Below are 22,317 nucleotides of genomic sequence, written 5' to 3'. Positions count from 1 at the left end.
AACTTTTCCTTTTTTTTTTTTTTTTTTTAAGATTTATTCATTTGACACAGAGAGAGAGAGAGACAGAGAGAGCACAAGCAGGAGCAGCAGCAGACTGAAGAAGCAGCAGCAGAGGGAGAAGTAAGCTCCCTGTGGAGGGGAGCCTGATGTGGAGCTCAATCCCAAGACCCTAGGATCATGACCTAAGCTGAGGGCAGGTGTTTAACCAACTAAGCCACCCAGGCGCCCCAAAAACTTTTCTTTATGTAGACTTGAGTTTCTGACCTATATCATTGTCATTCACTAAAGAACCTCTTCTTGCAAGACATGCACCACATTTCTTCAATCTTGGCTTTTTGCTGTTTGTTGTGAAGGATAATTTGGCAGGTACAGATTTCCAGGTTGGTGAGTTTTTTCTCTTAACACTTTTTAAAAAATTTTAATTCCTGGGAACCCTGGGTGGCGCAGTGGTTTAGCGCCTGCCTTTGGCCCGGGGCGCGATCCTGGAGACCCGAGATCGAATCCCACGTCGGGCTCCCGGTGCATGGAGCCTGCTTCTCCCTCTGCCTGTGTCTCTGCCTCTCTCTCTCTCTGTGACTATCATAAATAAATTTAAAAAAATTAAAAAAAAAAGAAATATAAAGAGACTTAGTAAAAGAAGCAACTCTTTAAAAAAAAAAAAAATTTTAATTCCAGTGTAGTTAACGTAGTGTTATTAGTTTCAGCTATACAGCGTAGTGATTTAACAACTCCATATGTTATTCAGTGCTCATCCTGATAAGTGTACTCTCTAATCCTTGTCACCTATTGCACCCAATCCCCTACCTACCTCCCCTCTGTCTGTTCACTATAGTTAAGAGTCTGTTTTTTGGTTTCTTTTTTTCCTTTGTTCATTTATTTCCTTAATTTTCATATATGAGTGAAACTGTATGGTGTATCTGTCTTTCTCAGACCAACTTATTTCACTTAGCATTGTAGTCTCTAGATCTAACCATTTTGTTGCCAATGGCAAAGTTTCATTTATTTATTGCTGGATAATATTCCATTGTGTATATATATATATATATATATATATATATATATATATATATATATACCACATCTTCTTTATCCATTCATCTATTGGTGGACACTTGAGCTGCTTCTATAATCTGGCTGTTGTAAATAATGCTGCAATAAACATAAGAGGGCAGGAACACCTGGGTGGCTCAGCAGGTAAGCACCTGCCTTCAGCCCAGGGCATGATCCTGGAGTCGTGGAGATCGAGTCCCACATCAGACTCTCTGCATGGAACCTGCTTCTCCCTCTGCCTGTGTCTCTGCCTCTCTCTCTGTCTCTCATGAATAAATAAAAATAAATAAATAAATAGATCTTACTTCTGTATTTCCCTAATACCATTTATTTAATGCTGGTTACATTGTTACTCATGGGGCTGCATCATCCATCCATCGTGCTGCCAGTGAATAATGGCTTCCGTGGATTCTCTCAAAGGTAGTGCTTCATTGACGGTGGCTACTAATAGAAGTCTTACTGAGAGTATGGGGAATCTGTGAATGATACTTAATTTGGGGTCATGTTAATTTCCAATTAGAATTTTATAGTGTCCTGGAGTGCCTGGGTAGCTCAGCAGGTTGGGCATCTGCCTTTGTCTGAGGTCATGATCCCAGGGGTCCTGGGATGGAGTCCCTGCTTCGGGCTCTCAGCTTGGCAATGAGTCTGCTTCTCTCTCTCACTCTCCCTCTGTGCACTCTCTCTCTCTCTCAAATAAATAAATAAAATCTTTTTTTTTTAATTTATTTACTTATGATAGTCACAGAGAGAGAGAGGCAGAGACACAGGCAGAGGGAGAAGCAGGCTCCATGCACCGGGAGCCCGATGTGGGATTCGATCCCGGGTCTCCAGGATCGCGCCCTGGGCCAAAGGCAGGTGCCAAACCGCTGCGCCACCCAGGGATCCCAAATAAATAAAATCTTAAAAAAAAAAAAGGGAGGGGAATTGTGTAGTGTCCAACCATGTCTTCTCTTGACTCTGAGCTGCAATCACTGCCTTCCTAAAATATAATCTATTTCAATGTTGATCTCACTCCTGCCTGCTACACACTATCGCTAGCAGGGAGCATAGATGAGGGGATCATGACTGGAACAAGAACAGTACCATTTGTGCAAAGAATGTTTGTCATCAACAAACTAACCCAGAAGAGTAAGATTTGACTTATCGATCAGAAGCAAGAAAGGACATGGATAATGATGCAGCTTTGGAATGTTGTGAGGTCTGGAGCCAAAGGACAAGAAAGAATTCTTGAGCTGTCTTTGGTGCAAAAAAGGTGATTTTATTAAAGCATGGGGACAGGACCCATGGGCAGGAAGAGCCTCTGGATTGGGGTTATGAGGAATAGTTGATTTTATATTTGGGAGTTAGAGGATGTAAGGAAAAAGGGAAGGGTCTAAAAGGACTTTCAGATGCTAAAGAAGACCCTCAGGATACAGAAGCCTTGCTATTGTCACCCTAAAGTTGTTTTTCTCTCTGGCAAAGCATTAACTTTAAGACAGTTGGGAGTTTTCTGGAGGACTGTTACACATAACCCACCCAGGAGCTGAAGGGTGTTGAAGGGTGTTGCCAGTATCACCTTTGTCGTTAGCTTGCCTTTCCTAGCAAATCAATAGGAAAGGCCCATGGGCATTGCAGAATAACGAGTAGGCACAGCTACACTCAAAAGACTAACACATGACCCAAAGCCTGCAGAGTGATTTGGATCCAACAGAAGAAAGTAACCAGGGTAAGGACACTCACTGCTACCCTAAAACCCATGGGTGTTGTGAACTGGTGGTGGTATTATACCGGAGCACAGATGGGTGAGAACCAATGCACAGGCTCAAATATATGGGTCAAACCCAAGGGTCATTGGTAGACTATCAATAGCTCAGAGCTCTGAAGCCCTCCTATGTCTGATATGAGAGTCACCTAAAATCTCTGTGTCAGCATCATTCTGCAGATGCAATTTCATGTGATACCACAAAAGAAATATCACACCAGCCAGAGAAAGTGATCTGTTCCTACACCATCCTTCTGAAACAGGTCTTAGTCACAAGACCCTAGGAATACCTCACAGGCCGAATCCTGGATCTTCTCAGGTCATCTGGCCAACTCCATCTGTGTGGTAGAGGGTTAGAGACCACTTTAAAATAGGGGGAGAAAGGGATCCCTGGGTGGCGCAGCGGTTTGGCGCCTGCCTTTGGCCCAGGGCGCGATCCTGGAGACCCGGGATCGAATCCCACATCGGGCTCTCGGTGCATGGAGCCTGCTTCTCCCTCTGCCTGTGTCTCTGCCTCTCTCTCTCTCTCTCTGTGTGACTATCATAAATAAATAAAAATTAAAAAAAAAAAAATAATAAAATAGGGGGAGAAAGAGAAGTAAGAACTCATGCGGACACCAGTTCAGGCTCAGGGAGCCCCACCTAGATGATACTGCCAGCCATAGCCAGAGCGGTTCTTAGAAAATTTTGAAAAAAAAAAAAAAGAAAGAAAAGAAAATTTTGAGATAGGGATACCTAGTATTTCTGTTGGTTGATTGTTTGACTCTTGGTTTTGGCTCAGATCATGGAATCAAGTCCTGGGTCAGGCTCCACGCTCAGTGGGGAGTCTGTTGGAGATTCTCCCCCCCCTCCCCTGTCCCTCCCCCAGCTTATGCATGCTCATACTCTCTCAAAATAAATCTGAAGGGAGGAAGGAAGGAAGGAAGGAAGGAAGATAGATTATGAGGCAGGTGTTTCTGGCAACCAGGACTTAACCCAGGACAAGGTATAGGCTGAGGGTATTGAGCCTGAATACTACTGCCAGCCCCACCTGATTCCAGATACCAGAAGAGGACTTCCTTTGAGGAATGCACTCCAAAACACAAGGCCCCTGAGGCATGAGCCTTAAACAGGGGACCTCCTTTACTGGGTCTCAGGACAGTACTGAGCAGAAGCTAAACACAAGTGCAAGTTACAACTTAGCCGGACACATTTACTGAGCACCAGCTAAGTGCCAGGCACTGCGTCGGGAAAAACTGGAAATCTGTGAAGCCACGGTGCATTGCACATTGCAGTGTTGCCAGAGCAGTTATCCACTGGTTGTGTGGCATCACTCTACTCCTGTCCCACAGATTCCAAATCATCTGAAATGGAGAGCAGCCCTGTGCATCCAGGGACCTGTTTACACCTCACTGCATCCACTATTTCATTCCATTCCATTCCAATAAATATTAGATAACAGGAAATACTGAGGCTTATTCCATGTGTTCCAGGCAGTTGTTTATACCTCATTACTTTTTTGAGAGAGTATTAGGTAGAGGGTGGGGAGTGGGGAGACAGTGAGAGGCCCAGAGAGCTGCATCATGAGGAGCCCAACCTATAACTGGGGCTTGTCAGTGAAAACAATCCTCTTTCCTTCCACTGGGGTTCCTTTCATACCTTATCTTATGCCTTAGTAAAGACTCTGCTGGTTATAAGAAAACTTCTCAAAAACAGAGACTACCAAGGGCTCCCAGGAGGAGGCAGAAAAAATCACTAGTCAGGTAACTGTGGCACTCTTGTTCAACTGAGACCAGGAAGTAAGCTGCAAGCAAGACTGAGCGGCATGGAAAACAGCTGTTGAGGGAGAAGAGAAGGAGAGACACAGAAGCAATGAGTAGTGCGGGAGGGTGCAGACTGGGAAAGCTGAATCAGTGCCTGGTGTGTGATATGAGAGGCAAACTCCTGCTCTGTCTACTGAGTAATCTTCAGTAAAAGATTTTTTCCCATTAATGCCCTGTGGCAGCCTTCACTGTGCCCACTCGTTCATTCCCAGAGCTCTACCAACACAAGGCCCTTGGAGAGTGTATTAGTTTCCTAGGGCTGCCTTAGCCGATAACCACAAACTTGATGCTAGAAAACAACAGAAATTTATTTCCTGGGATCCCTGGGTGGCGCAGCGGTTTGGCGCCTGCCTTTGGCCCAGGGCGCGATCCTGGAGACCCGGGATCGAATCCCACATCGGGCTCCCGGTGCATGGAGCCTGCTTCTCCCTCTGCCTGTGTTTCTGCCTCTCTCTCTCTCTGTAACTATCATAAATAAATAAAAATTAGGGGATCCCTGGGTGGCGCAGCGGTTTGGTGCCTGCCTTTGGCCCAGGGCGCGATCCTGGAGACCTGGGATTGAATCCCACGTCGGGCTCCCGGTGCATGGAGCCTGCTTCTCCCTCTGCCTGTGTCTCTGCCTCTCTCCCTCTCTCGGTGACTATCATAAATAAATAAAAATTTTAAAAAAATAAAAAATAAAGAATAAATAAATAAATAAAAATTTAAAAATAAATAAATAAATAAATAAAAAAAAATTTATTTCCTCACAGTTCTGGAGGCCAGAAGTTGAGATCAAGGTGACATGAGGGCCTGGCTCCCTCTGAAAGCTCTAGAGTAGGATACTTTCTTGGTTCCTTCAACTCTGGTGGCCTCAGGCATCCCTTGGCTTGTAGCTACATCACTCCAACCTCTGGTTCCCTCTCTGTCTCTTTTTGCTTTCTCCTCTATGTCCTCGTCTTCTGTTTCTTTTTTGAAATTTTATTTTTAAGTAACCTCTGCATCCAACATGGGGTCAAATCACAACCCCAAGATCAAGAATCTCATGCTTTACTGACTGAGCCAGCCAGGTGCCTTTCTTCTCCGAATTTTTATTTTATTTTTTAAAGATTTTATTTATTTATTCATGATAGAGAGAGAGAGAGAGAGAAAGACAGAGACACAGGCAGAGGGAGAAGCAGGCTCCATGCAGGAAGCCTGATGTGGGACTCGATCCCGGGACTCCAGGATCGTGCCCTGGGCCAAAGGCAGGTGCCAAACCATTGAGCCACCCAAGGATCCCTTCTCTGAATTTTTTTAAAAAGATTGATTGATTTAAGAGAGAGAGAGAGATCATGAACAGGAGGGGCAGAGGGAAAGAGAGAGAGAATATCAAGCAGACTCCATGCTGAGCACAGAGCCCAATTCAGGGCTCAAACTCAAGACCCAGAGATCACGACCTGAACAGAAACCAAGTCAGATGCTCAACCAACTGTATCACCTAGGCGCCCCATTTCTGTTTGTTATTAAGATACTTATCCTTTATTAGATTTAGGGCTCACCCAGATGATCCAGGATGATCTCATCTCAAAATCCTTTAACTTAATTACATCTGCAAAACCCCTTTTCCCAAATTAGGTCACATTCACAGGTGGATTAGGATGTGAATATTATTTTTTTCAGGAGAGCCACAATGGAACTCACTACTGGGGTAACAATGATGCCGAAGATCTGGGGCAGTGTCATCGTAGAATTAACGATATCTCTAAAGTGAGCATTAGGCATCACTGTGCCCAATGTTCCCATGCAAGAATGTATTACTGGATACCTAACTCCTTTCGCCCTGACCTGTTGCCAAGCTCTCTCATCGCCCCCTCTAAATACTTACTGTGTACCAAATATCTGTTAAAGTGCTAAATAAAGGTTGGAAGTAAGGCAAAGATGTATCAGGCAAGGACACATGAGTACCTAGGTGAAACTGAAAATCCCTGCTGCTTAATCAGGAACAGCAGAACAGCAAGGCTGGCCTCTCAGCAGGTATCCGTCTGCAAGATAAATAGGTCTCTTGAAATATTTTCCCAAACAAAAGATCGATAGTGTCTCAAAAGAAGTCTAACATCTGCCTATAGAGCGTAATAAGCATAAACTGCTTCTGAAATAAGATTTTCTCCTAGCACCTGGAAACCAGGAAACTGGGAATCTAATCAGGCAGAGAACTTGGACTTCCCTGGCTCCTTGTCAGAAGAGGATTTTGCAGAGACCAGGAGAGTACTCAGTCCAGGGAACATTCTATTATGCTGTGCTCCTTTTTCTCTTCAGGTCTTCAAGCAATAGTCCCAAACAGAAAAGCAACTCTAGCCTGTTTATGTCTGTTATAGTTGCTTGTTTATGTCTGTTATTTTTCAGTATAGAGTTACGTGGGAGAAGGGACATCCCCTCTCTGGGCTCAGCGTTTCTGTCACGAAGTGTGCTATTGTGATTCATAGTAAGAAATAGATATTGGGTCCTCCAGCACAGAGCTTCTAAAATCCTTGGTATTTCCCAAGTGGTTACAGGCTGTCAAGGTGAAAGCAGAGCCTTTTGTTATTCATAGCAAGCCCCTATCTACCCCACCGGACTTTATGCTAATAATGACTTCTGAAAAGCCCTAAGGATGGGGGCTGGTTCCTGGGGAACCAACAAAGGGAAGGCTGGAACTTTCAGCAGAGCGGAGGGCCTGGAGATCCAGCTCTATCACCAAAGACCCATGATTTCATCAGCCGTGCCCAAGTAATGAAGCCTCCATAAAATCCCAGGCTGGAGTTGAATGAGCTTTCTGAGCTGGTCAACACGTGAAGGTATGGGGCATGCTTGCTCAGAGACCGCGTGTTAGCTCTGCCCCTCCTCCCCATCTACCTTGTCCTATGTTTCACCTGGCTCTTCATTTGCATCCTTTAATATCCTTCGGAACAAACTAGTTACTAATTAAACTGGTTTTCTGGGTTTTGTGATCTGCTCTAACAAATTAATTGAATCTGAGGAGGGGGCCATGGGAACCTCCTATTTATAGCTGGTTGGTCAAAAGCAAAGGTGGTGGGGGGTGGCGGTGGTGGTGGTGGTGGTGGTGGCGGCGGCGGCGGCGGTGGCGGGGTGGGGGTGGGGGTGGGGGGCAGACTTGCGGGACTGAGCACTTAGCCTGTGGGTTCTGAGACTACCTCCAGGTCACGTCAGAATTGAGTTAAATCTGGGCTGCCTGGGTAACTCAGTGGTTGAGTGTCTGTCTCCCTTTGGCTCAGGTTGTGATCCTGGGGTCCTGGGATTGAGTTCCCCATTGGGCTCTCTGCGGGGAGCCTGCTTCTCCCTCTGCCTATGTCACTGCCTCTCTCTCTCATGAAAAAATAAATAAAATCTTTTTTAAAAAATTGAGTTAAATCAATTTAACACACCAATCTGTGTCCACTGAGAATTGGAGAATAGTGTTGGAAAAGCACACAAGACTAATACAAGGAGAGAGGCCCCCAGGACATCTGGAGACAGACCTTGGATGTTATTTTTTATCCCTTTCAATATAGGTCTTCTATGTCAGATTTCTCTTGAAATACATTGTAAGGCTAGTGAACTTGATGACTTCTAAGGGCTACTCCAGCACTGCCCTTTGCTCAAGTTGCTTAATAAATATTTACTGAATACCAACTGTGTGTGAAGCACTGTTGTAGGCACGGGGCCATGGCAGTGAACAAAAAAACAAACATTAAAGAAAGAGAGTCAACAGGCCCAAAATGGACTCACTTATGTTAAGCCTCACATAAGCAAACCAAGACTTAATACCTAACCTAACTGCAGTTTCAACCGCTCCTAGGCCTATAATCTTAATCTTTTTTTTAAGATTTATTTATTTGTGGGGCGCCTGGGTGGCTCAATCAGTTAGGCATCTACCTTTGGCTCAGGTCATGATCTAGCCCTGTGTAGGGCTCCCTGCTCAGTGGGGAGCCTACTTCTCCCTCTCCCTCTGCCCCTCCCCTCCGCTCGTGCTCTCTGCTCTCTCTCTCTCTCTCAAAAAAATAAATAAAATCTTAAAAAAAAAAGAAAAGATTTATTTGGGGGGGGTAGGTGAGGCGCAGAGGGAGAAAGAATCTTAAGCAGACTCTGCACTGAGTGCAAAGCCCCATGTGAGGCTCAATCTCAGGACCTCAAGATCATGACCTGAGCTGAAACCAAGAGTTGGAAGCTCAACTGACTGTCACCCAGGTGCCCCTCCCAAGAATGTAATCTTAAATTTTTTTTATTTTTTTTATTTTTTATTTTTAATTTTTTTATTTATTTATGATAGTCACACACAGAGAGAGAGAGGCAGAGACACAGGCAGAGGGAGAAGCAGGCTCCATGCACCGGGAGCCCGACGTGGGATTCGATCCCGGGACTCCAGGATCGCGCCCTGGGCCAAAGGCAGGCGCTAAACCGCTGCGCCACCCAGGGATCCCCAGAATGTAATCTTAAACCCGGAAATCTGGAATTTTCTGGTCAGCACTGGTGAGATAGACCCCTTTCAACCCCCAAAGATGAACTCTGCTTTTCCCCTGTTCATGCCTCCTCCTGCCTATGGAAGGGGTTCAGGACAGCTCTGCACTGAATGTTCCACTCTGACATGTGAATTGTTTCAAGCTGAAGGCACTTGAGACGCTTTGGAGGGGAGAAACTTTTGTCTCTCCTGACATAGAAGAATTGAAATTGGGGGGGTCTTTCCTAGAATAAAGGTTATTAGCAGAAGTAAATTTTATGAGTGACCCATCCTTATGGTAAGGCAAACATCTAATTACCAAACATCTGCTCTTCTTACTGTCCTGTAAAATGCATTCCTTCTGAAATCACTGACCGGTACCCCCTTCTTCTCAATTCAGAATGAAATATAGATCTCATTTTCCCTGTCTCTGGCATCTCCATGTCTACATGGATTCCTATACATATGCTTTATTAAATTTGATCTCTCCTGTTAATCTGTCTCATGTCAATTGATTCTCAGTCCAGCTAGAAGGACCTTTGAGGGGACAGGAATTCTTGCTCCTTGACACTATAAAAAGTCTCCCACATTGTTCAGTTCCTCAGAACTCCTTTTTATTTGCTAAATGAGCTGCTGCCTGACCCAAGAATTGTTGGATAAAGCCAATTTGGTATTTAAATGTATTTGGTTGAACTGTGTTTTTTAATCATTTCAACTCTCAATAGATGAGAAGGTGGTTGAGTGCTTTGAAGAAGAATCAAAGTTAGGGGGGAGAGTGCGATGTTTAAAGGGTGATCAGGGAAGGGAAGACGCCACAGAAAGACAGCAACTGGGCAGCCCCGGTGGCGCAGGGGTTTAGCACCGCCTGCAGCCTCGGGTGTGATCCTGGAGACCCAGGATCGAGTCCCGCATCGGGCTCCCTGCATGGAGCCTGCTTCTCCCTCTGCCTATGTCTCTGCCTCTCTCTCTCTCTCTCTCTGTGTCTCTCATGAATAAATAAATAAAATATTTAAAAAAAAAAAAAAAAGAAAGAAAGGCAGCAACTGGAGCCAATGTGAGGGAAGTGAGGAATGAGCCATGGGGGATCTTATAGTAGGAGATACTGCCTATTATTTTACTTTTAAAGATTTTATTTATTCATTAGAGACACTGAGAGAGACAGAGACATAGGCAGAGGGAGAAGCAGGCTCCCTGTGAGGAACCCAACGTAGAACTCCATCCCCTGGGATCATGACCTGAGCAAAGGCAGATAATCAACCACTGAGCCACCCAGCCCCACTGCCTCTTATTTTTAACAGTTATTTGTTTATTACAAATATTTTTGGTTTTCATTTTTAGTGGTGATATACAGTTATCTTTAAAAGATTTTTTAAAATAATTTATTTATTTGAGAGAGAGAAAGCGAGAACATGAACAGGGTGAGGGGCACAGGGAGAAGCAGACTCTGCTGGGCAGGGAGCCAATGCAGGGCTTGATCCTGGGACTCCAGGATAATGACCTGAGTCGAAGGCATATGCTTAACTGACTGAGCCTCCCAGGCATCCTATTTATTTTAAAGAGAGAGTGCGTGTGAGAGCAGGAGGGACAGAGGGGGAGGGAGAGGCAGAGAATCTCAAGCAGTTAGACAGAGGGCTCCACCTCAAAATCCTGAGATCATGACCTGAGCCAAAACCAAGAAGAGTCCAACACTTAACCAAATGAGCTACCCAAGTGCCCCTACAGTTAGTTAGTTAAAGATTTATTTATGAGAAGGAGAGTCTTTTTTTTTTTTTTTTTAAGATTTTATTTATTTATTTATTCATGAGACACACACAGAGAAAGGCAGAGGGAGAAGCAGGCTCCACGCAGGAAGCCAGACCTGGGACTCGATCCCGCGGCTCCAGGATCATGCCCGGGCTGAAGGCGGCGCCAAACTGCTAAGCCACTCGGGCTGCCCCCTTTTTTTTTTTTTAAGATTTTATTTACTTATTCTTGAGAGAGACACAGAGAGAGGCGTAGACATAGGCGGAAGGAGAAGCCGGCTCCACGCAGGGAGCTCTATGTGAGACTCGATCTCAAGGCTCCAGGATCACACCCTGGGCTGAAGGCAGATGCTCAACCACTGAGTCACCCAGGAGTCCTGAGACTCTGAATTGATCATGAACCCACCAGAGGGCTCCATCTCAACCCTGAGATCACAACCTGAGCTGAAACTAAGAATCAGAAGGTTAACCAACTGTGCTACCCAGGCGCCCCCTACAGTTACCTTTTATTTATTTATTTATTTATTTATTTATTTATTTATTTATTTATTTATTTATTTATTTATTTATTTAAAAATTTTTTATAGGAACTGGGGTCTGAATTCAGAATTTAAGGATGTCTTTTTTTTTTAAGATTATTTATTTATTTATTTATTTATTTATTTATTTATTCATGAGAAACAGAGAGAAGCAGAGACACAGGCAGAGGGAGAAGCAAGCTCCATGCAGGAAGCCCGACGTGGGACTCAATCCGGGGGTCTCCAGGATCAGGCCCTGGGCAGAAGGTGGTGCTACACTGCTGAGCCACCGGGCTGCCCTACAGTTACTTTTTTTTTTTTTTTTTTTTTTTTCAGTTACCTTTTAAAATAGAAGTTTTTAAGTTTAAAAAGTAGGAACTGATTTAAAGTGCAATACTAAGTAAATTAGCAGTGGCCACAGGCACATATAGTACAGTGGTCCCAGCTGGATGGGGGCTGGTGGTGCAAAGTGTGTGTGTGTGCATGTGTGTGTATCCACCTGAGGCAGAACAAAGGAAATACAAGTTTATTGAATACACAGCAAGGGAGCAATGGACAGGACAGCAAACCAGAGACTGTGACAGGGCAGTGGTGGGAGGCCACAGTTACAGGGCAGAGTGAAGGAGAATGGGGACTATGGATTTTTCCTTTTTTTTTCTTTCTTTTGGTAATCTTAGGAACTATGCCTGGTTGTAATCTGCCAGTTAGGGCCTATGGTCATTTGGAGGCAGGTCACTTATTGAGCCTGTTTGCATTCAGCCAGGGCCCTCTTGCCTTGCTTAAGTTTCCATTTCTCAAGTTTGTTGCCTGAAAGCAGCCTCTACACACAGCAAATATGAAGGTGATTCCCAAATGCCTGAGGCTGGGAAACACCAACTTCAAAATTCATTAAATTATTACTGGTGGCTATTTATTTCTTAGCATAATCTTTTTTTTCTTGAACAGTCTCACATCCCTAATAAAAGACAATGAGAAACTGGGAATCCAGATTTGACAATGGCTTTGCAAGCCACCTCTAAAAAAAGCATCCAAGGGATGCCTGGGTGGCTCAGTGTTTGAATGTCTACCTTTGGCTCAGGTTGTGATCCGGGGTCCTGGGATCAAGTGCCACATTAGGCTCTCCCTGCAGACAGCCTGCTTCTCCCTGTTTCTGTGTCTCTGCCTCTGTCTCTCGTGAATAAATAAATAAAATCTTTTTAAAAATGCAAGCGAGAGTTGAATAAACATTTACTTCCCATAGAGTCATTGTCAAAAAGGACAGAACATGAGTAGTATGGGGCACAAGTGAAGGGTCACTCTGCGATGGCTGATCCAAGGGGGTTTGAACCTGCCTCTGATTAAGGCAGTGTCTCCAAGTATGGCAGGGCATAAAATCACCTCTTTAAAAAAACAAAAACTAAAAAACCCCCAGGCCTCACTCCAGACCAATTGCATTAGACTCTCTGAGGGTGGGATGCTTGGGTAGCTCAGTGGTTTAGTGTCTGCCTTCAGCTCAGGGCATGATCCCAGTCTGGGGACTAAGTCCCAGGAAAGGACTCCCTGCGGGGGGGCCTGCTTCTCCATCTGCCTATGTCTCTGCTTCTCTTTCTGTGTCTCTCATGAATAAATAAATAAAATCTTTTTTTTTTTAAATAAATAAAATCTTAAAAAAAAAACAAAAAAAAGAGGGATCCCTGGGTGGCGCAGCGGTTTGGCGCCTGCCTTTGGCCCAGGGTGTGATCCCGGAGACTCGGGATCAAGTCCCACATCGGGCTCCCGGTGCATGGAGCCTGCTTCTCCCTCTGCCTGTGTGTCTGCCTCTCTCTCTCTCTGTGACTATCATAAATAAATAGAAATTAAAAAAAAAAAAAAAAAGAATCTCTGAGGGTGGGGTCCTGGCACCTGTGTGCTTTGAAATCTCTCAAGTGATTTCATACCTGTCTATCCTCTTGCTCCTTGGTACAGAGAAAGTACAGCTTTGAATAAGACAGACCTGGGTTCAATATAACAATGTAGGTTTACTTCTGGAATTAAAGCAATGACTCAATTAGAACTGATATAATTAGTTTTTTAAAGATAGATAGATATAGATTTATAGATTGATTGATAGGTTGATCGATGGAATTTTTTTTTTTTTTTTTTTTTTTTTTTTTAGTAATCTCTACATCCAGCGTGGGGCTCAAACTTACCTCCCGGAGATCAAGAATTGCACGCTCTGCTGACTGAGCAAGCCAGGTGCTCCAGGACTAATATAATTAAATATTATTTTAAAAATAGAAAATAGGGAAGCCTGTGGCTCAGCGGTTGAGCGTCTGCCTTAGGCTCGGGTGTGGTCCCGGGACTTCCGGGATCATCCCCTGTCGGGCTCCCTGCATGGGGCCTGCTTCTCCTCCCTCTGCCAGTATCTTTACCTCTCTCTCTGTGTCTCTCAAGAATAAATAAATAAAATCTTTTTTAAAAAATAAATAAATAAAATAAAAATGGAAAATAATAAATGGATCAATGGATCAATTATGGATCAATAAATGGATCAATGGATCAATGGATCAATGGAGCCAGCTCGATCAATTAGTAGACTGTGTTACTCTTGATCTCGGGACTGTAAGTTTGAGCCCCATGTTGGGCCCCATGAATGGATTAAGGATTTGATTCTTAGGCATTGTTACTCCCTCCAAATACTCAGCTCAAACCTCTGCTCTCCGAGATCTGAGAGTGGGAGCTGAGGTTTTGCTACTGGGTACTGTGTCAAGCTCTGGGTGGTGGGGGTGTCACTGAAGAAAGGAGGGGACAGGATATACTGAACCTCCATTGTCTGGCATGCTCTGTGTGGGCACAGGGCCAGTCCTGAATTTAAAAAACAAAACAGGGCGCTCCCTCCGCCCTCCCTTGGCTTTCTTTTGATGTAGCGGGGAACTACCAAAAAATTTTAAATAAAAAAATTAAAATAAAAAATAAAAAACAAAACGGGTGGCCTGGGTGGTTCAGCAGTTGAGTGTCTGCCTTTGGCTCAGGGCATAATCCCGGAGTCCCAGGATCGAGTCCCACACTGGATGTAGAGATTACTAAAACAAATAAATAAACTTTTTAAAAAAGTAATTACATCAGTTCTAATTGAGCCATTGCTTTAATTCGAGAAGTTAACATACATTGTTAAATTGGTTTCAGGTGTACAATACAGTGATTCAACAGTTCTATACATTGCTCAGTACTCATCATAAGTGTACTCTTTTTTTCTTTTTTTAAGATTTTATTTATTTATTCATGAGAGTCACAGAGAGAGAGAGGCAGAGATACAGGCAGAGGGAGAAGCAGGCTTCCCGCAAGGAGCCCAATGTAGGACTCCTGTGTATTTTTCACCTTTAGAATTACTCTTAATTTGCTCAGTAATGGAATGAGCACTGGACTGGGAGTCAGTGAACTTTGGACTTTGTGGCCTGCCACATCTGAATCCTAGGCTCTCCATCCTAGGCACAGTCTCTGCCCCTTGTCTGCTATGATTCTCTCATCTTATCCAGTTCACCTGCCTCTTCACTGACCTCTTGTCTCTGGCCAGGTCCCTGGTTCCTCCCAATGAAGCCTATCATGCCTTTCTACGTACAATTCTCTATCAGCTAAAGAGCCCAGCCCTGGTGAAGGCAGAGCCTGCAGGGGTGAGATGCGGGAGGCCCAGGGGTGGCAGGACAGGCAGCAGCACTGAGAACGGTTTGTAGGAGACAGTACGGAATCACATCGACCTGGGAGTGAAATGCTTGCAGAACTAAATGACCACTCACATACTCTCCATGAAGTCTACCTGGGCATGACTGCTCCTTGCCCCCTCATGGTACTCTGTTCTGCTATTTTAGCACTTTGTACACAGAATTTTTGCATGTTATCTTCCTGTTTGTGTCCTCCTTGGCCTGTGAAACTTCTTGGAGGTTGGGAGTGTGTCTCTGAATCCCCAGTGACCAAAATGGGCACGGTTCAAGTAATAGGTACAAACCAGTGTTTGTTGAAAAAATGATGCACTTGGGCTTGAAGTTTATGGGCAATAGAACAGAGCATCCCTTGCAGGTAGTCCAGGAAGTTCAACACATGTGTCAATCAGGGGCTCTGAAGTTGGCAAAGTATAATATAATGGCCAGGAGAAGTCAGACTCCAGTCCTACAAGGTTTGGTATTTCAATTATCTACTGCTATTTCATAGGCCACTACCAGTTTTCTTTTTCACAAGCCACTGCAAATTTTTTCTTTGTTCCTTTTTTTTTTTTTTTTTTTTTTAATGTAAGCTCTATACCCAAAGCAGGGCTTGACCTTAAGACCTTGAGATCAAGAATCGCGTACTCTACTGACTCAGCCAGCCAGGTGCCTTGCCACTGCAAAATCTTAACAGCTTAAAATAATGATTTATTATTTCTTACCATTCCAAGGGATGGCCCGTTGCAGCTGAGCAGTTCTTCCACAGGATGTTTGCTGGGTCACTCACAAATTCCACTGGGGCTCTGGGTCTGCAACGTACAAGACCATGGCTAGAAAGACTGGGGGCTGGCTGGGCCGTACTCTTGCAAGTTAGTTGGATTTCTTCCTCAGTAACACCACCCCTTGGGGCGTTTGGATGGCTCAGTCAAGCGTCTGCCTTCGGCTCAGGTCAGAATCCCAGGTTCCAGGGATGGAGTTTTGAATCGAGCTCCCTGTTCAGCAGGGAGTGTACTTCTCTCTCTCTCCCTCTGCCTATGTTCTCTCTCTGTCAAATAAGTAAAATATTAAAAATAAAATAAAATAACACCACCTCTTGACAGGAAGAGCAGCACACTTTCTCTGGGATGGACAGGAAGCATTGGTGGTGGTGTTAACCTTAAAAATAAAGCTGCCAATTATTTTACTAGCAAACAAATGTACTTTTTGTTGTCACCGTTGTTTCTGGAACAGCAGAGAATTGCAACCTGGGAAAAGAAAACTATGACAAAAATATAGGCAAGCCCACAGAACAAAGAGCAATACTCGTCCATAAAGGAAAGGAGTTGTGGAGGAGGGCTGATAGAAACACAAAGCCCATTGGAGTCAACTGGGAATTTCAAATATAGTGGCCTTTCATTGGCTGAGCTGTGACTGTCTCTCATTGGCTGGGCTGTGACTGTCTCTCATTGGTTGAGCTGTGACTGTCTCTCATTGGTTGAGCTGTGACTGTCTCTCATTGGCTGGGCTGTGACTGTCTCTCATTGGTTGAGCTGTGACTGTCTCTCATTGGCTGGGCTGTGATTGTCTCTCATTGGCTGGGTTGTTGCTGAGGGAGGAGGAAAGCCAGAGAGTGGCTCTTGAAGTAGTATCCAGGTGCAGAGTTCTCCTCCTGTTCAGTTTGCAATTGACCACAAGTGACGGGCACAGGAGCTCCATGCGCTGGTGTCCTGATTCCATTTTAAACAAGATCTCCAGGGCAGCTGAGTGGCTTAGTCCAGTGAGCGTCTGCCTTCAGCTCAGGTCATGATCCCAGAGTCCTAGGATGAAGCCCGGCTCAGTGGAAAGTCTGCTTCTCTCTCTCTCCTTTTGCCTCCCCACTTCCCTCGTGCTCTCTCTCAAATAAAATCTTAAAAAAATTTTTTTTAATAAACAAGATTTCCGGGATCCCTGGGTGGCGCAGCGGTTTGGCGCCTGCCTTTGGCCCAGGGCGCGATCCTGGAGACCCGGGATCGAATCCCACGTCGGGCTCCCGGTGCATGGAGCCTGCTTCTCTCTCTGCCTCTGTGTGTGTGTGTGTGTGTGTGTGACTATCATAAATAAAAATTTTTAAAAAAATTAAAAAAAAATAAACAAAATTTCCTTTTTTAAAAAAAATATTTTATTTATTTGAGAGAGAGAGAGAGGTGGAGACACAGGCAGGGGGAGAAGCAGGCTCCATGCAGGGAGCCTGACGTGGGACTCCATCCTGGGTCTCCAAGATCACGCCCTGGGCTAAAGGTGGCACTAAACCACTGAGCCACCTGGGCTGCCCCCAAGATTTCCTTTTTTAAAAATATGTATTTATTTATCTTGAGATTTATCGTGAGGGAGAGAAAGAGCACAAGCGGGAGGGGCAGAGGGAGAAGGAAAGAGAACCCCAAGCATCCTGATCCTGTGATCCTGAGACCATGACTGGAGCCTAACCTAAGAGTCAGACACTCAAACAACTGCACCACCCAGGTGCTCCACAAGATTTCCTTTTATTAATTTTCACAGTGGCTGTCTTTGGAGGCAATCTCCCATAGTTGGAAAGAAAACGAGCCTTTTCTTCCAGGTACCAGCCTTTATAGTCACCTTTATGTAGGTTTTAGGTGGGGGACTGATGGAGGAGGACAGGTGGTTGGTGATGCCTATGGGAGACGCTGAGCATGTGTGTTTTTTTTTGTTGTTGTTTTTGTTTTTTTGTTTTGTTTTGTTTTTATGATAGTCACAGAGAGAGAGAGAGGGGCAGAGACACAGGCAGAGGGAGAAGCAGGCTCCATGCACCGGGAGCCCGACGTGGGATTCGATCCCGGGTCTCTAGGATCGCGCCCTGGGCCAAAGGCAGGCGCCAAACTGCTGTGCCACCCAGGGATCCCGACGCTGAGCATTTGTAGGGAAAAATCCAGAATAGTCACTAGCTGCCAAGGCCGTCAGAAAGGAGGTGGATGAAAGGAACATAGAGACAGGCGAATGGTAGGAAGGTCAATATTGAGGTTCAGGACTGAGCTCTTGGGTGGGGCAAGGGCCAGAACCTCCCTACATGTGTCACAGAGGTGAGCTTGTGATAGTCACATCAGGATGAAATTCATAATCTGATTTCAGTGGGGAGAGAGGAGGAGAGAAGCATCTGGAGACATTGTCCCCTATTCTAACCTGCCCAGGAGATCACAAATCTCACCCCTCTGCAACCCCCAAGGATGGCTCTGGTCCTCTCACCCCCTGTAATTATTCTTCAGCCAACTCTCCCATTTAGGACAAGACAATTCTTTGAGTTTCTTTTTTTTTTTTTTTTTTTTAAATTTATTTATGATAGTCACACAGAGAGAGAGGCAGAGACACAGGCTGAGGGAGAAGCAGGCTCCATGCACCGGGAGCCCGACGTGGGATTCGATCCCGGGTCTCCAGGATCGCGCCCTGGGCCAAAGGCAGGCGCCAAACCGCTGCGCCACCCAGGGATCCCAATTCTTTGAGTTTCAATCAAAGAATAAGGGTGTCTGTTCAGTTTCCCGATAATATTTGAAATAATAAATATTTGAAAATCAGTTAATTTTTCTTACTCTCTGTGGCAGAGATCAATTGCTATTTTACATTACACTCAAATTCTATTAGTTTAGAATTTACTTCCTAAGTGATACCACCAGCATTGGGCTTGAATAAAACACTTTACCCTAGACAAGCTCATTAAATTCTTGAAGGTGAGTGGACAAAAGGGAGGGAGAATCAGTCTTGGTTTTACAATTTTGAAGGTATCAATTTAAATCCATTAGAGGAGTGTCAAACAGGTAGGGGCCAGAAATCCCAGATGATGAAGGTTAGAAGCCATTGGAAGGACAATCCTGTTTGGCCTTAGGCCACCACAACTAGCCCTTTCCCAGAGCCAACCCCAACTCCAACCTGATTTCTGATACTCCTAAAATGTTCAAGACTTGGCCTCAAACAGCTCATCCTGACCCAAATAGGACTCCCATTTCCCAATCTGTTCTGCATCTTCATAGATTCTGACAAACCATATTTTTTAGAGTCTCATTTTACTTCTTGAAACTGAAATTCAGCCCTGCTGAGGGTGGTGAAGTTTTCTCATCTTTAAACAGGGATTTTATGGGGCATCTGGGTTGCTCAGTCAACTGTCTGCCTTTGGCTCAGGTCATGATCCCAAGGGTCCTGGGATTAAGCCCCACATTGGGATCCCTGCTCAATGGGAAGTCTGATTCTCCCACTCCCTTTGCCCCTCCCACTGGCTCATGCTTTTTTTTTTTCGTTTTCTTTTTCTTTCTCTCTCTTTTTTTTTTTTTTTGGCTCATGCTTTCTAACAAATAAATAAAATCTTAGAAAAAAACAGGGGATTTAATGATGATTATGATGTTCACCATCATTATCATTATAAATATCATGCTATACCTGACCAAGGGATACCCTGCTGTCCAGACTCCCCTGTCACTCAGGGCACACCTCATCGGTGACTGTGGCACCCTCTACTGAGAACCACTCTAGCTCAGAAGTCAACTGCCCCACCTACTCCATTCTAACTCCAGACCCTGCTCCTGCTGGCTGGATTCCTCCCTTTTATTCCTACTACACATATCCTTTCACCAGATGCTGTTTTGGGATTGAAAAGCCTAAGGAATTAAGTGGGTTTTTAAAATGTAGCTTAGGGGATCCCTGGGTGGCTCAGCAGTTTAGCGCCTGCCTTCTGCCCAGGACATAATCCTGGAGTCCCGGGATCAAGTCCCGCATCAGGATCCCTGCATGGAGCCTGCTTCTCCCTCTGCTTCTCCCTCTGCCTGTGTCTCTGCCTCTCCTCTCTCTATGTCTCTCATGAGTAAATAAATTAAAAAATTAAAAAAAAAATGAAAATGTAGTTTAATCACATTCTTCCTTACCTACAAGATTCCATACTCCCTGACATCACTTTATTGATAGAGTCTGATCTTTACCCTCCAAACCTCCAGCTTGGCACTCAGCACAGCTAAGGATGTCAAAATAACATGGTTAAGGCCATGAATAAAAAGGAAATTCCAAAGTAACAAGATTGAATTCCTTCACTGAAGGGACTCATACTTCCTTAGTTAGTCCCCTTTTCCTCATCAGCTCCAAAAAATGCTGGAATTAAGCCCCATAGCCTAAGAATTACTGTTGAACACTGGTCAGCAGTAGACTCCCTTTACATTTATGGTCATTTTCCCTGTGGGTTTTTATATCCTTTCTCTCAGGAGCCTCAATTGGGCTCACCCCAATCAACCAGAAAGATTATGATAATCTTAAAAGAAAAGAGCATAAAGCCTTGGTTCCTGACCTCCCTGGTAGCTCCTGGCCCATATGCAAATTTTCCCAGGTCATCCCCAGCTTCAGCTCTGCAAACCAAGGGTTAACTTTAATCCTATTTATGAAGTCACAGAATGTCCTTTGTGGCACAATTCCCCAGAGCAAAGGTATCAACTTCCTTATAACTGCATATTTCAGAAGGAAGTTTCTAGAAGAGTCCAAGAGAATCTGCTGCACTTGAATAAGGAAGTGGCTAAATTATTTTAAGTTCCAGAACACCCAAGATCCCACATTATGACTATTTGGAAAGCCAAGAGGGATAAATGCAGGGCAGTGCTCATGGGGACCAGAACTTGAAACTCAGTAACACAGAAACATTTTCCCCCTCTTTGGGTTCAATCTTTCTCTCTCCCCTTCCCTTTGACCAGCTTTCCCTGCTCCTATTTCCACATAATGTCCACATGCCACCTCCAGTTTGTTTGCAGGATGTTTGCTCCCCCAGCAGCAGAGCTTAACACAAGGATCCAAGTGCAGTAGCTTATTTGAGAGGCATAGGAGCAAATGCTGGTCAGGGAGTGGAAAGTGAAACAGGGAAAGCAAGGAGGGATACATGACTGGCCAATTACCACAGTAGGATCTCAATCCTACCAGAGAGCTCTGGACGTGGTGTAGAACATGGATCAGAGTTAACCCACCCAAGGGGCGAGGGAGCTGCAGTGTTCAGGCCTTGATTGCAATCAGTCCTTGGTGGAGGACTATCCCTGGGCATTAACCCTCTGGTACTTCAGCTTTTCCTGTCTGCCTGTGATGGTGCTTTCAGCAGAAAGCAGCCAGATAAAAGCCCTCAGCCAGAAGGTGGCAGGTCCTAGGGGTTGGCAATAAGTGGTGTTTAGGATGTTGAACAGGGGATCTCACGTTTATGTATGTTGCATCACTCACAGCTGCTCCCTTGCCCCAGTCAAATGTTATGTAACTCTTCATCATTAGTATTTGCCCTTTGTCGTGGGCAGAACTGTGTCCTCCTAAACCACCTATGTTCACGCCCTAGCCCCCAGTTCTTTTTTTAAAAGATTTTATTTATTTATTCACGAGAGACGGAGAGAAAGAGACACATACAAAGGCAGAGGGAGAAGCAGGCTCCATGCAGGGAAGCCTGATGCGAGACTCGATCAGGACCCTGCGATCACAACCTGAGCCACACGGCCAGTGCTATGAGTGAGGACAGATCTCTGAAAAGGAGGCATCACTGGGGAAGGCACCCCAAATTTGTACCTTGGCCTTCTGCAATGGTCCTAAGCTGAGGTGGCAGGTCATCTACATGCTTGCTTTAATCTGGGGCATCTCCAACCACTGTGTCTTTGTCCTAGAAACAGATCATCCAAGGAAGTAAGCCAGAAAAATGCTGAAAATCTAGACGCTGCTTCAGACACCCACACGTTAGGCTACATGTTGGCTAGTTTCCGGGCTTTGAAGACTATGATCAAGAAAGGCCCCAGCCCTGTCCACGGTGGCTGAAACAGAAGTTGAGAGGCACAATTCACTTTGCCTGGAAACCAACAGAATGTGAAGCTGACAGTTAATTAGATTAATTAGGAAACTATGCCTTAAAATGTAATGTTGTTTTCATGAGCTTTTAATGCCTATCAAAATGTTTGCTGAGCTTTATGGCTGGTAATTAACAACCTTATAAAAATATACAAGGAAACAAGGAGATAGATGTCGGGGAGCTAATGAACGTGACAGCTGCCAGACACACAGGCAGAGCCTCGTTCTGGCCTCCATAACAGCTAAGTTCGAATCCTAACCCTGCTTCAACTTTCTGTGGCCTCAAACAAGCTCCTCACTCTCTCTAGTGTCATATGCTTCTCCAGTGAGAAGTCTAGATGACTGCTAAGCCCCATACCAACTATATCTCTTGGCCTTTCCCTTTTCTGTACCTCAGAGCACAGGCCTGCAAACTCCACTGTTCTGAGGGCAATTCAATCATCAAGGCCTAAGTGTTCACAAAATAGATCTTAGGGAGATTCTCACCATCCCACTCCGTGGAACTGAACATACAAATTTTTTTGGCCAAAGTCCTTTCAACCTTCTTTGGCAACAAGTTTTTCCTT

At 44.8% G+C, this 22,317-nt stretch overlaps 2 long non-coding RNA genes across 5 annotated transcripts; one reads left to right on the top strand and one right to left on the bottom strand.

Moving 5' to 3' along the window:
* Nucleotides 1–1,271: 1,271 nt before the first annotated feature.
* Nucleotides 1,272–16,027, bottom strand: LOC111092076. 3 transcript variants are annotated; one of them, XR_005377767.1, is made up of 3 exons: nt 15,667–16,027; nt 6,520–6,596; nt 1,272–1,538 (listed from the first exon to the last, which is right to left on the bottom strand). It is a non-coding gene; the product is annotated as an uncharacterized LOC111092076 (long non-coding RNA). The 3 variants fall into 3 exon arrangements; XR_005377768.1 differs by lacking the exon at nt 1,272–1,538 and adding an exon at nt 1,946–3,129; XR_005377766.1 differs by lacking the exon at nt 1,272–1,538 and adding an exon at nt 3,340–4,606.
* Nucleotides 16,028–16,528: 501 nt separating this feature from the next.
* On the top strand, nt 16,529–21,774 carry LOC111092077. 2 transcript variants are annotated; one of them, XR_005377770.1, is made up of 3 exons: nt 16,529–16,723; nt 17,459–17,516; nt 21,574–21,774. It is a non-coding gene; the product is annotated as an uncharacterized LOC111092077 (long non-coding RNA). The 2 variants fall into 2 exon arrangements; XR_005377771.1 differs by lacking the exon at nt 21,574–21,774 and adding an exon at nt 18,258–18,308.
* Nucleotides 21,775–22,317: the final 543 nt, after the last annotated feature.

The sequence above is a fragment of the Canis lupus genome, chromosome 24, assembly GCF_011100685.1.
Source record: "Canis lupus familiaris isolate Mischka breed German Shepherd chromosome 24, alternate assembly UU_Cfam_GSD_1.0, whole genome shotgun sequence".
Classification (NCBI taxonomy): Eukaryota; Metazoa; Chordata; class Mammalia; order Carnivora; family Canidae; genus Canis; species Canis lupus.
Note: the sequence above shows the minus strand (reverse complement) of the source record. Positions and strands in the feature narration are given on the sequence as shown.